The sequence below is a fragment of the Melanotaenia boesemani genome, chromosome 7 (assembly GCF_017639745.1).
Source record: "Melanotaenia boesemani isolate fMelBoe1 chromosome 7, fMelBoe1.pri, whole genome shotgun sequence".
Taxonomy (NCBI): Eukaryota; Metazoa; Chordata; class Actinopteri; order Atheriniformes; family Melanotaeniidae; genus Melanotaenia; species Melanotaenia boesemani.
Genome location: NC_055688.1, coordinates 28,978,213 through 28,992,133, shown reverse-complemented (window position 1 = coordinate 28,992,133; position 13,921 = coordinate 28,978,213). Strand labels below are relative to the sequence as shown.

Below are 13,921 nucleotides of genomic sequence, written 5' to 3'. Positions count from 1 at the left end.
AAGATAAAGCACAAAAGATGGCAAGTGTTATCATTATAAGGATTCTAATTTCCCTGCTCAGCATGTAAGGAGCTCACCTTTTCCTTATTCATTAATTTTCTCTAGCTTCATGAAACTCCTCGCGCCTGCTCCTAACTGTCATGTTTGTAAATAGCTCATCAGAATTTAATCATCATTTCAACCTGGAGTTCCTCGTATTGGGCCATTTGGTGAGACACACTAAAGAATGACCCATCACTGTAATAAAAAAAAAAGGTTATTTTTGATGAGCCGTCAAGGAAGGCAGAGCAGATGGGCAAAGCCTAGTTAGAAGGCATAAATCGTCTGTTCCTTTTCATGTGTGATGCGTGTGCCCTTGGTTACCTAGTAACTCTTCTCTCCATCTCCAGTTGGCGCTCCCGAAAATTTTCTTGCGGGACAGCGCGGCGCGCTCCCGCGAAGCTCGTGTTGAGCCGAAGAAGAGTCAAGGCAAGAGCGTCAAAACGCACCAGGACTAGGAGGAGAGCTCTTCGCTTGGGAAAAATTAAATAGAATAAAATAACACGGGAAACATCCGTTAAAATGACAGCAGAAGGAGGATAATGACAGTCCCTATCGCTGCTCAGGAAGGTAAATTCCGAATAATATATAAGCAGTGTTCAGACTACACGGATATTTGGAGTACATAGGCTGCAAGCCCGACAGCAAGTGAAGACCCCGAGACGGCCAAACATTGCCCCGGCTTTTCATTCTCAGTAAGGCATGGGGGGAGTTACACCTCGACACGGCAGGTGAGTCATTTAATGATACTTGCCTCTGTCTGCGTGAGCGACTCTGGAGGATGCAAGGGCACATCTCAGTTCTTTGACTTAGACTTTTGTCTTTTTTTTCTGCGGAGGTGCAGAGTTGTGTATCAAAATGCAACAACGATGAAGCATTGGTTTGGATTTTGTGACTTGAGCACACTAGTCCGAGTCTTGTTGGAGATACGGACCGCTATGCATTATTTTTTTAACGCACTCTGACAAATTGTTACAATACACTGATCTGCCAACGTCAATGCAGTGAATGAAAGCCTTTGAGTAATGTTCAGGGCACTTGTTACTTGGGCATAAAGACATCTTGTGCGCGTGAAGAGTGACGCGCAACCCCCTATTTTTTATTAAAAAAAAAGACTAGATCACCTACCGTGGTGCAAAACGAAATGGCAAGCTAAAAAAAAATTAGGAGAAATTTAACGCAGAGTGATGGAATGAATTCGCGAGGATCCACCGCTAGTTTGTGGCGAGCTTCCATCTGAGATGAGGAGGAGCAGGATAATCTGCCACAGGCATACATGCGGATGGCAGTTTATATATATATATATATATATATATATATATATATATATATATATATATATATATATATATATATATATATATATTCTTTTAAAGTTTTTATGCAGTTATCTTTCTCTGTAGTTCAGTGAGGATTTCTCTTCTTTTTTTCCATTTAATATTCAATTTAAATCCGCAATCCACAACCAAACACTATTCTGTCCATAAATTCAGCCCTTTCAGTCTCTTAATGACCCTGAATCATTTGACTTAATTTAATATTTTTTCTAAATTGCTTGAAAGAAATGTGGATCAATAGCTGTAAACATCTACATATCTCAGATATGTTTGTTCTCATACAATATGACATTCCTGGACACATGACACACTTTTTTAATAAGTGGTCTCTTTGTAGTCAGTGGTAGAAAGAAGAAATAACTGCGAGTTCTGGCAGTTGAATTCCACAGAGAAAAGGAGGGAAATCGTCAAGAAAGAGTTGTCATGGTGATAAGTTGAATAAGCAATGCGTCCCTGTATCCTAAGCATTTGATTCGCCTTGCATAGCACACTATTGATGAAAGAGGGGCTTAATTGGTGATAATAACACTCACACACACACACACACACAGAGAGAGAGAGAGATGGAATTCCTGCTTCTTGTTGCACAGATTTAAATACTACCAGATGAAATTTGATTAAGGCTTCTCAGATTTTATTTTTGCAAGCAAATTGTGTTCATTTATATTATATGTGGCTCCACAATATGTAAGAGATTATGCATGCTGCTGCTGCTTGTTAATTCTCTCTTTGGCCTTTCAGTGTTTGTAACCAGCAGACTGGTTTTTTGTCAAGTTCCCTGCCGTTTTAATATCTACTCTTCGTTCTTTCGTTGAAATTTTCTTGGATGTATTTGAGCTGTATAACAATCATGGCAGCTTCGTTTTACAACAACAACTGAGCTTTGGGTTTGAGCTGTGGGAGAGTAATTATAGGGAGTGTGGCTCGCTGAATGTGTTCATTTACTAGTCAGATTACACTGGAAGGGTTGAGCCATCAAGAGGTGGTCAACATGCGATCACTGAAAGACACACAGACTAGCACACTCCTAAACACACACTTACATTGGAAAGTGCAGCATTGAGTCTGTTGTTTACCCATGTGAGTCCCTGGGCTGCTCAAGAAAAGCTCCATGAGACTCTCTGTCGGCTGCAAAGGTCAGTGAGGCTTTGTCCTGACCTAAAGTGAATACACCTGAGTACGCCTTGGCCTGACTTAACATGGATGAGCCACTCGTTGGTCTCTGGCCCAAGAGGCCTCTTGTTCTTTAGCCTTGGGTTTCCTTTTTCAGCATGCTCTCGTTATTGTCCTCACATCCAGACACATGAACAGGGGTGTACAAGTATGAGCGATCCTGAGTGTGTTTGCACAGAAGTGCACTGACACACATATGAGTATGGCTATGGAAGATTATTCCTGTTTTCTAATATTCTTTGTTGTGTTTGATGTGTCGTCTTGAAGAAGCAGAAGCAGAAGCTGAATAATTTCCCAAATGGTTACCGCTGACCTTCTGAAAAGATGTCAAACCAGTACTCATGTCTGCTGGTGTAGAAAAGCCGCCGTTGTTGTGGCGCTCTTTTTGCAGTTTGCAAAGACGCAGGCAAAAAGAGAAAAAGGCTGCAAGCGTCACACCTGGCTTTGGTTTTGAGTGTTGCTCTAAAAGGCACACGTTTTAGAGCCATCTATCGGAACAGACTTCATTTAGATAATTGCAAGAGTAGAGATTCATGAAACATGGAGATTTTTTCGCTTTATCACAATGTTGGTAAGTTAGAGGCTTTCAGACTTTTGAATGCACTACATAAAGGAGAATTCCTAGAAAATTAGGCAAAAAGGCTAAATCTTTTAAAACAAAGCCAAGCTGTGCATCTTGTTTATGTGTCAGTTACTTTATCACCATGACATCACAGTCAGCATTTAGCATAATTACTCACTGACTTTGGGAACATATTACAGCACTTTCTAGGAATTTACTGTCCCTCGCTGGATTTCCAAAGTCTTTCCAAACAGCTGAATTTGTCTTACGTTTCTTGTTGACCAAAGGGAGTCTTTCCACCATCTTGCTTCAAGATGAACTCTACCTGGCAGAGGGTCATTTGGAGCTGAGGGAGGGAGAGAAGGTTTACTGTTGTAAAGAAAAAGGCTGTGAGGAATTTCTAAAATGTGGCAAAAAGAGAGCACCATCACAAAACTGCAACACAATAATTGGTCTATATCAGCTACCTTGTTTTCATAATCATTGAAAGCCAAACTCATAATTGAAAATCAAATTCAATTAATTGCACAGCTGCTCTGAGCGCCTCTGCTGCCCTTCACAGACATGGCTGTACTGTGACTAATGAAGGAGGATCAACTTGTCTCTTCGCATTTGCTCACAAGGATGCGCTTTCATCATTGTCAAATCACACCTTTGATGACAGAACCACTTAAAAATATAGGGCGACAATCCTCGACTTGGTAAAACCGTTATACTCATCTTAATAATGAAGAAGACATATTTTTTGAAAGTGTCAAAAAAGATTAAGTAGCTTTTGTGTAATTTACAAAGTGGTTTTGGCCCCAGGCACAAAGATATGTCTCAAGTCTCCTGCACATAACATATTTAACAGATATTACGTTGTTCACGGCCCAAAAAACATCTCCCCTGACTAACAGGTTTGTCTGCCAAAGACCAATGTCTGCTTAGTAAACAAGATTCTTTTGGACATCGCCATTCTAACTACAAAGCAGATGTCACACAGTATGCCTCCACTCACTGTCTGCCAGAAGTTATAAACTTATTAATTATTTATTAATTAGGCCAGTTATACTCCATAACACACAGATGAAGCCCACTGAGTTCAAATCAGAGTTTAAACTAAACAAGTCACAGCTGTGAGTTGTTTTTGATTGTTAAAGGAGATTTTCTTTTTTTTTAAATAAATCATAAAAAATACAACAAAAGAGAGGGCAAGTCAGGAAAGGCACAGATACTGCACTAATGTGGGCTCACATATGCTCAGTTTGGAATAAAGATAAGCTTATTTAATTCATTTCAAACATCCCAAAAAGCAAAAACTCTCTGTTTCTCTGTTTGGAGAATGAGTCAATCCAAAGAGGCAGTTTTTGCATGTTAGTTTACATTCAGTAAACATGTAGTTTGATTTCACCGTCAATCTGAAGTTACACCTGGTTTAATACAGGCAGGACTCTGGTGTCAGATATTGTTCTTTTGTCAAAGTTGATGGTGTGTTGGCATGAAGTTGAGTTTTAGCATCAGTGGCATCTTATCGGGTACGATGTTGGTTAGTTTTGGTCCTATTCTACGACACTTTTTTGTTGTCAGAACAACCAATTGTTGGGTCTGTCTCTCGCCCCCTTTGTAGAGCACCATCCAAACTGTTGCACTGTTGTTGTTTGTTTTTTTTCAGCTGATTCAGCTGGATAACTTATGATTTCACCTAATTAGTGCAGTTTCTCCTCTTCCTATCCTCATCCACAACCAACAAGCCAGTGTTGCCAACTCCTGTAGCAAAGTCCTACCTAATAACGTCCTCAGACTTCACACAGACTTGTATGGCATAGTAATGAGACAGCATAATTTTAGTTTGTTCAATGCCCTTTACAGTTTTCCCTTGATAAATTCCCCCACCATATGTCCTCTTGCATAGGCTTAGATGGTATGTCCTGGCTGGCAGTTGGATGCTGTCTTTGCAGGTTGTTTTCGTGCTGTATCATTTGCCAGGCAACTGAACAGTTGCCCTTTGATTGCTATAAGGTTCTTTATGTCAGCTTAGTTTAGAAGATCTTGTGATTTCTCTTTCACTTATCATCGTGTACATTTTTTATTACCTGTTAACTTATGCTATTACTTACAGATTATACTGAGGAACCACAATCACTTGTCTATAATGGAAAAAAAAAGAATTTTTAATACACTTCCTCATAAAATTCACTGTTTGCCTTTGAAAATGTACGGTGCCACGCTCACTTATTTTTTAATTTTTGATGCCAAGCGTTCCTGACATGAAGATATGTGATGCCATGGGAGTGAGAGTGGACTCATAAACAGGTTATGAGAAACAACTGCCCTCTTAGTGTCCACATGTGACTCACACTCACTTTTAAAATATCTGTCAAAATTTATTAGAGGCAAGTCTGAAAACAAGCATATCAGTCATTTTCTTCTTACTTAATGAAGCTGACAGGGGTGAAGCCCAACTTGTTTGTTTTCACGACGTTCATCTTAATCCACACGTTGCAAATTGCATTTTTGTTTCACTTAATCCACCCTGAAAGTATAGAAAGAAGTGACAGGAAGTCAACACTTTTAATCCCAGGGATGACATTTAATGTCCAGGTAAAGTTGAAGTGGCAGAGTGTGCCGTCCCTTCTGTCAATTCCCACAGCTTCTTATCCAACAAAGCAATCACTAAGCCCCTTTCTCTCCTCATTTTCTTAACATGGAGTGAGTATTGTGTGGGTCTGGCAGGACACAGAGACAAGGGTCTGTCTAATTCATGGGCTAAATTAGTAGAGATAAGGCCTGAGTCAGTACCTCCAGCCTACCATAGATCCCCTGGGGCAGCCTCTTAAGGAGCTTAGTAAAAGCCTGTCGTATGAAGACATGACATGGAGCTGGTTAAATGGAATACGTTGGAGTGTCTTCCATCAACCTAATATTTATAGATGGGTCACTGTCATTCAAGCTTTAATCCCATTCAATTTATTCAGTCTTGGTTATTAATTCAGAGTTTTAGGAAAATGCAGCACCGTGTGTGAGAGAGGTGAAAGAGGATGTTTTCGTGAATCACTAATGTAGTTGTGCACCAAACTGACACAACACTTAAGCCCACTCAAAAGAGTATGTTGTGTAAAAGGATGAATCTATGCCACCAAATCAATAATGAATGCTGCTTTACCCGTAGTAAAGGAACAAGGAAGAACTTTTCTAGAGTCACTGGGTCACATTCACTGGGGAAACAATTAGAGGCTTCTTTGCGCTTCACACTGATGCAACCATTTTTTCTTTTTCTGCTTTCAGCTTCACGCATATCCCCTTAATTTTTCTCAAGGGTCCAGCAGCATGTCTGTTGCACTGTTGAGAAATTACAGACACCGGCCGCAAAGTCTTTTCCATCCAGAACGACAAAAGGCCGTGTCAGGTCCTTGTGATATATGCAGGAGCATGTGAAGTGGAAAGCAAAATGACGGATAGGACACCAGTCTTGCGGCTGTGTGTTAACCTCATAATGCTGACAGATTACAGATTTAAATATTTTAAATCTCACAGAGCACATGCTGCTAGTGATGAAGAGAGTGAAAATGACTGCAGTAATGCAAGAGATTAATAGAGATTCTTCCTCCCTCTCCCACGTACACATACATTAACAGACACAAACTTCTCAATGGTACTGGTTGGCCATCAGGTCCTCACACACCCCTTCTCCACAAGTAGTCCTGAATTACATTTGCTTTATGTTCTTTTGCATAATTTCTCATTTATCTTGTTTTTGTGTCTTTGTCCTTGCCTTTCATTTGCACACCAACACACCTCCATGTTAATTTTGTCCAGTCCAGCATCATTTTAATGTTGTTTTGTGTGATTTTCTCCGTCTCAGGGCATATTGTAAATAATGCAAAAGCATTTATTTATATCTTTCAGGAAAAAAAATCTTTTTAAAGCAAACCTGTCTCCACACTTTTTGCTTTTTACTTTTTGAAAGTACACAGAGAAGACATTAGGCACAGTTTTGAGTTGTTCCAAGCTCTGTTGCTTGTTTAGCTTTTAATATTTCATCTCACTATTTTGGCCGCAGAGAAGCCTGTAGAATTGCATATTATCTGCTGGATTTTGGGTAGCCCCAGTGTAGAATGTAGTGTTGTCTTCATATGTTTGTGCCAGAGTTTATTCTCAAAGCAAATCCTAACTTTTTTTCGTTCCTCTTCAAGCTTTTTATAAAACCCCACTCTCAAATGACACAGATATACTTGAGAAACAAGAAAATGTGATATTTTTCAGTTTTTAAAATTTCAGATATAATTTATGAGTGATAGTAGAATACAATCTCCTTAAGTCATTTATCTCCCAAATTCTCAGTAGCATCACTGTGTATATGTCCTTGGTGAATTCACACTGTGGTGGTGTCTCAGCCTTTCCTCCCACATCCCACATTAGGTTGTTTAGAGACTCTGGGTTGCCTGCAGGGCTACTATGAAAGAAAATGGATGTATGTGTGTTAAAATTTTGATGGGTGTCCATTGTGTCTTGGTCTAGTCGTCGTCTCCAGTAATATTTATAAGGTATGTGTTGCAGCTGTAGCTTAAAGGCTGTAGAAGCAGTGTAGGACGAGAAGGTCAGTGGTTTGTTTCCCTGCCTGGTAGGTAAAAACGTAGGAGAGGATGATTGGAGCTTCTTTCCCAGAAATGGATGAAGTGCCCCTTAGCAAGGCACCTAAACCCAACCAACTGCTCCTTAGGTGCTGTAACCAAAGCTTCTTACTTCTCTTTGTGTGTATTCACTTTCTCCAGTGTGTGCTCTTAAATTGCTGTCTCCTCCTGGTATGTGTTTGTGACTTACAGATGGGTTAAATGCTGGGGTCACACTGCTGTTTAGATGGGAACAAACTGGCAAACCTTGTTTTTTCCTCCTAAGCACAGTGTTTTATCAGGTAGAAGGGTTTTCTTGTGAAACTGAAAAAAAATTATCTTAATGCCTTCATATCACCAGCATTAGGGCTGATTTATTTTTGTGCTTAAATGTAGACCTGCTCCCGACTGTTGTCTATTTATATCTCTTGCCAGCTTGGCAAAGCTTGCCGATAGCCTTTGAGAACACAGAAATTTCTCCATCAAGCTCAGGGTCCATCTGTACCCAAATTCCTCCCAAAATGAGCCATCCTCCACAATTATAGCCTTCTTTCAGTGATACCATCACCATGCCATCATTCTTTGTAAGAACAGGCTCCAGGAAATTGACTTGATATTAATCTGACAAAATTACCATGAAAGGAAATTGGACTGGGGGAATTTCTTGTGCATTTATTGTGTTTTAAAGGCAAGATACATCATTTTAGGAGATTTAGCTCACTAATTGTACAAAAGAATCTGAGATCAGGTGAACATATAAAATGCAGACATGGGGTAAAAAGGAAAGATAGTTTATTTGACCTATTATGCTCATTTTGGTTTCCTGCAGCTCATTACAAAGACACAGATCCAGATTCACCTGAAAATCTGGGTCATTACAGAAATAGCCTTGTGACTTACTCTCCCAAGATGGCAGCTCGTGATGAATTGGTGGCTGTAGGTCACTATAACAGTTGTTTGAGTGAGTGAAAAGTGAGGCCGAAAGAAGATGCTTCTGATTTTGATGAGTTTTTCATTAAAAAAAAAAAAAAAGAAAAAAAGTTTTGCTTGTTGGGAGTTTGGTGGCGTGGGTGAACACATAAGACTACAGGGATCCTCTAGGCACTTTTCTGATCCTTTAAGTAGCACAGATTTGAGGGTTTTGCAAAAATACTACAAGTTATTTGTTCTTAAAGCCCATAATTCCATATTATTTGTACAAAGCTGTAACTATGTGGGATGCTCTTTGAACCCACCATATTTTTGTGAGCTAAAAGTCATAAGTTAGAAATCTTATTGCAGCTTCATGTTCTTTTTTTTTTGTCAAGTAAAAGAAAAACCTGGAAGTCACACATGCATTTTCTCTCTAGAGTCATTACAACAAAAAAGCAGATTGAAACAAGAGACTCCAGAGATGTAGTATTGATGTAGTATGTAGTCTTGTAGTACAATTGCCCAAGACTCTCTGTGAAATTCAACATTCTTTAAGTACAGGTGTTGAATGACATAATAGTGGTGGGCAGCTCAGTCCTAAAGCTGAGGAGCGAAATGATACTGTTGGATAGAAATAGCTCTCTGAGAGTAGCCGGAATGGAGAGGGGATCATCGAGGATAAGACCAAGGACACAAGGAAGAGGTGAGATTGAAACGAAACAAGAGGAAAATGGCTGGGGCAGAGAAAGGTAAGCTCAGATAAGCCTTTTGACAACTGAGCTCTGGGGTGGAGAAAGGCGGTCAAACAAAAATCTGCCAAGTTTATTTTATTCATGCTGTGGACAACCACAGCTTTACTATCTTTCCCTTTTTTTTTAAACCAATACACAAACAACAAGTAGAATAAAAATCCTCCTGAATTTCATCCTGGAGTTTTTCAGCGCTTTCTCTTTTACATGAAGATGCTTGATGGAAGCAGATCTCCATCCAACATTAAAATTTACTAAATGATTCAACATTTTCTGACATCCCAGAATTCACTGGTATTCTCTTAGCTTATTCTCTTTAATCACGTCCTCTTTGAATTCAAACCTGCTTCACAGATATTTTGGGATTTTAAAATGTCGTAGAAGCTGTATAACTCCAAAGCAAACAGTGACAATAAACATTTATTGTTGAAGTTGTTTGGGTTGCCTGGCACATTGTAATATGTTCACTAATGGGATGTTGAAGGGAGTTATTTGCTACTGCTGTTGAAGAATAACAATTCACCAGGATATTAAATTTACATTCGTTGAGCTTCTTCTTAAAGACTGAACTCTCTACTAAGACTCCAATTAATAATTTAAATTAAGTTAAAGTTTTGTGTGTTTAACAAGCCACAAGGCATCAGAGAAAAGTATGTTAGGAGCACTGCTAGACTGCTACACTTCACCCTAATTGATTGGATGTTGAAAACATACCTACAGGAAAGTCACAAGCCAGCTTACACACACATACACACACACTTAAGACACTGCACCCAAAGACTCCTCGGGGTTGATTCTAATGATACCCATGTGATTTATGCAGCAGATCTGCGATCAGCATGTAATATAAAAAAAAAACCTCCAGAACTGACCTAAAAAGCCATGTCTTTGCCTTTGTTTCCCACTATGGTTTTTGAAAGAGGCACAAATGAGGAAACCTTATCACAAAGGACGTTGGAAATGTGACATATTTCCTCAGGCATAATTGTTCTTTGTGTCTTTGTGGCCCACATTTCCTTCATATTGATGCTTTGCTGAACATAAATGACAAACAGCTGCATCACATGCAAAGGTCTTTTTTTAGTCAAATCCATTAGCCACAGAAAAAATCCTAAGAGCAGAATATCCTGCTCTTTGCATTTAATTGTTCAACACATTGTTAAGGACTTGACTAATTGTGTTAAATGAGAATTCTCAGTTTCAATTTTATTCTGAAACTGGACCCCCCCCCCAAACAAAAAAAAGAAATGTTGCTAAAGATAAAAAGTGACCAAAACAGTAGAGCAGGGATAAAGTGGTGAATGGCTCACTGAGGTTATTTATGTAATCTTGGGGCACCAGAGCTGACTCAATCCAGACTCAGAGCTGCTGTTGCAGCGAGAGGCCCAAGGACAGCAGCACATTTTCTAAATCCCTGGTAGACACAGAAAGTTAAGACAAGCAGTGTTGCTATAAAACAAAGCCCAACCCATTTATCTCAACATCCCACACAACCCCTGGCCCAGATTTACAGCCCTGGGCATCCAGGGTTCCCAAATCTCCTGGCAGCCACTGCTTCAGATATTGATAAGAACAGCAAGAATCCCACCCAGGAATTCTGAGCTAGAGGGGCTTGCTTCCCAAAACAGGAACTGTCCCTGAAAGAATATGATATAAAAACCTTATGTGCTATTATCACATTGTAATTTGGAATGATTTATTTTCTCTTTCTTTTCTCTCTTTCTCTGAACTTGTCTTGCAAGTATCTCGTGCTATGTGGCATTAAGGGTTTATGGATTGCTTGACAAAGCCATGTCTTTGATGAGCATTTGTACCCCCCGGGACAGAACGCAGCCGCTATTCCATTAAGATTGAAATGCCTGCTTGAAAACAAATAAAAAAGGGGCCTCTTTCATCATTATATCTAAAGCACTTAATCCTGCATAGAGGCGAGTCTGCTCTTCCCTGAAAAAGCTTTTTGTTGCATACATCACATATGGATTTCCCTCCTGGAGAATGTTTGCATACCAACTTGCTGATGCTGACCTTTGGAGGTAAAGGGCAATCTTTGCCATCATGCAGCAATTTAGGATATCCCAAAGGAACAGATGAAAAAAAGTGACTTCTGGATTTATGGATTATGTGGTGAACGAGGTCTAGCACTGAGATAGAAAAGAGCATTAGTACTCGTGACAAATGCTTTTGTTCCTGGAAACCGAAAGATTTGCTGTTTTGCGATATCATGCAAGTGAGCTTTAAATGAAAGCTGGATTTTATTTCTTGCTGAGTGAAAACTTTCTCTTGATTTATCTCCCTTTTCACTTTCATGGCCAGCTCCCACACATTTGTACAAACAAACCCTAACCTACTCACAACAGTTTTCATGCTAGTCAGAGATGCTGTTCACCACAGGGGTAAATATGGGTAATAGGTGATGTGCCATTTTGGTTCAAAGGGCTTTGCTTTCAGCGTCTATGAAAATTGCAGTAAGGCCTTGTAGTCACATGAAATTTTACAGCAGGCATAGAAGGGGCTTTCATTGTTGTGTTTGCTCGTCGTAGAAGCTTCAAGGCTCTTCAGCTAGAAAACAACAATGGCCTTGTTGTTCTGTCTCCTTTGCATACTTGCCTCGTAGAAGGAACATAAAACTTTTCCTTCGGTGAGCCCCAGCTAGTTGAACTCGTATCTGCGCTGTTCAGACTCAGAGGAATAGTTTTCAAAGTGTCACCGTTTATGGCATCACTGGGATGTCAGCAGTAAAATGAATAAATAATGTGCCCTCCAGTCTCATTTGAGGCAGGGGGATCTGATCTACTATGACTTTTTGCTCACGCTATACCTAACATCCAGATGTTAGAGGAAAACTCTTTTCTTCCCTCAGGTTGCTAATAAAACATTGAATATGAGTGTAATTTTTAGCTGTTCTGACAAAAAATACTAAGAGGGAGACTTAACAGAGGCTGATAGAAGAGATTAATTGATAAGAATTTTTAAAAAAAAGTAATTGATTTGGAAATGCTGCCTCGTGTGTAAATGCAAATTACACACATATGAGTGCAGATGCAGGATCTTCCGTCATCGCTTTGGGCTTCTCTGTGTAAAGTGGGCACAGAATAGGAAGGGAGATTCAATAGTAGCTTACAGTGTGTGTTGTATGCAGTTTTTGAGGAAGTGCAGACAACTCGAGGCCCGGTTTGCCTGCAGTGTTTGGACATGGCCTACTTCTGAATGTACAGTCATTAATGTGGTCCTCTGCTCTGCTTTAAGTACACAAATGGGATTTTAATTCATAGCCAGGATTCCATATGCAAAGCATCTGTTCTCTGTATTTCATTCCATTAAATTCAGAGTGGATAAAATATTGTGGATTTCAGCAAGTGGTGAGATTGTATATGTGTGGTCGTTTAAAACATTGGGTACCCTCAGTGAGTGAGTCTGAGGACATGTGTGTTTGGTACCAAAGTGGTCCACTTTTGTCTTGTGGACTTCATAGCGCCTGTGTGTGCTTGAATAATGTCCTGCAGGAGACACTCTAAGTGCAATGTCTAGGACTCAGGCGTCAGCATTAATATCAGGGCAACCTCTCCTCTCCTCTTCTCTCCTCTGTGTGCAATGGCATGGGGATATTACAGCATTAAAACACATGAATTATGTTGACTCAAAGTCAGGGACAGACGTGTTTCTGGTATCACTCTGGCATCGGTCAAAAAGCTAGAGAAGAATAAATGAGGATTGTGAAATGTTTTTTAAGTGTATCTCTGCATATCATCATTTGACTGTCAATTGGGATGCAACATTAGTCATAAACTGCTGTGACCTTAGAGTGGCTCTCCTGTTTGACCTGAAGGCTGCCATGCTATCACAAATGCAGGCAAAACTAAGCACAGTGTCACAGTAAATGGATCTGTGCATTTTGCAAAAACGGGTGGGGGAGACCAACCAGCACAGTAACAAAGGATACATTACCTAATAGATTTGGCAGAAATACAGAGTTCAGGGTGGTCTGATAAAGCTGGGTTACAGTACTTTAATCAATCACTAAGAACACGAGCCAATTTAGGAAGAAGGCTGACATTCAGGATAGGCTTTCAGACAGGATTAGAAATGGTGAATGGAGAGTAAACATATCTGCCAGGGTGATCTAAAAGGACTGTTGTCAGGGAACAACGTTCCCTCATCCATGTGTGATATTGAGGCATGTTACTACCTCACTGCACCCCTCCACCTTCCAACCAACCCCACCCCTCTCTGTGTTTGCAAAGTAACATTCTGTCTTACCAGCTTGGCTCCTTGATTCTTGTTTTTTTTTTTTTTTTTTTATTCAGCGAATGCAGATGAGCGGCAACAACAAGACAGCATTGGTCGCTTCTGTTGTTTACTCTTCCTTCAAGAAAGGGCACTGTCATTTAAAACGTCCCTTCGAGCTCATCCTCATCTGGATTCTCAGGAGTGACTAATAATATCCAGAATGTCAAAGTGAACAAGCAGTGAGCAGAGCGAGACATCCTCCTTTTTAAACAGACAACTGGGATAAAAAAAATGCTGCCTCTCCTCCCAGCACGTCTTCCTCGCGTCTCT

General features: G+C 40.0%; 1 protein-coding gene across 2 annotated transcripts in view; it reads left to right on the top strand.

The window, feature by feature from the left end:
• Positions 1-469: 469 nt before the first annotated feature.
• nlgn3a (neuroligin 3a) overlaps positions 470-13,921 on the top strand; it is a 129,451-nt gene continuing 115,999 nt past the window's right edge. For both annotated transcript variants that reach the window (XM_041991032.1, XM_041991031.1), the window contains exon 1: positions 470-770. The gene's annotated coding sequence lies outside the window, so the exon portion shown is untranslated. The remainder of the gene's footprint in view (positions 771-13,921) is intronic.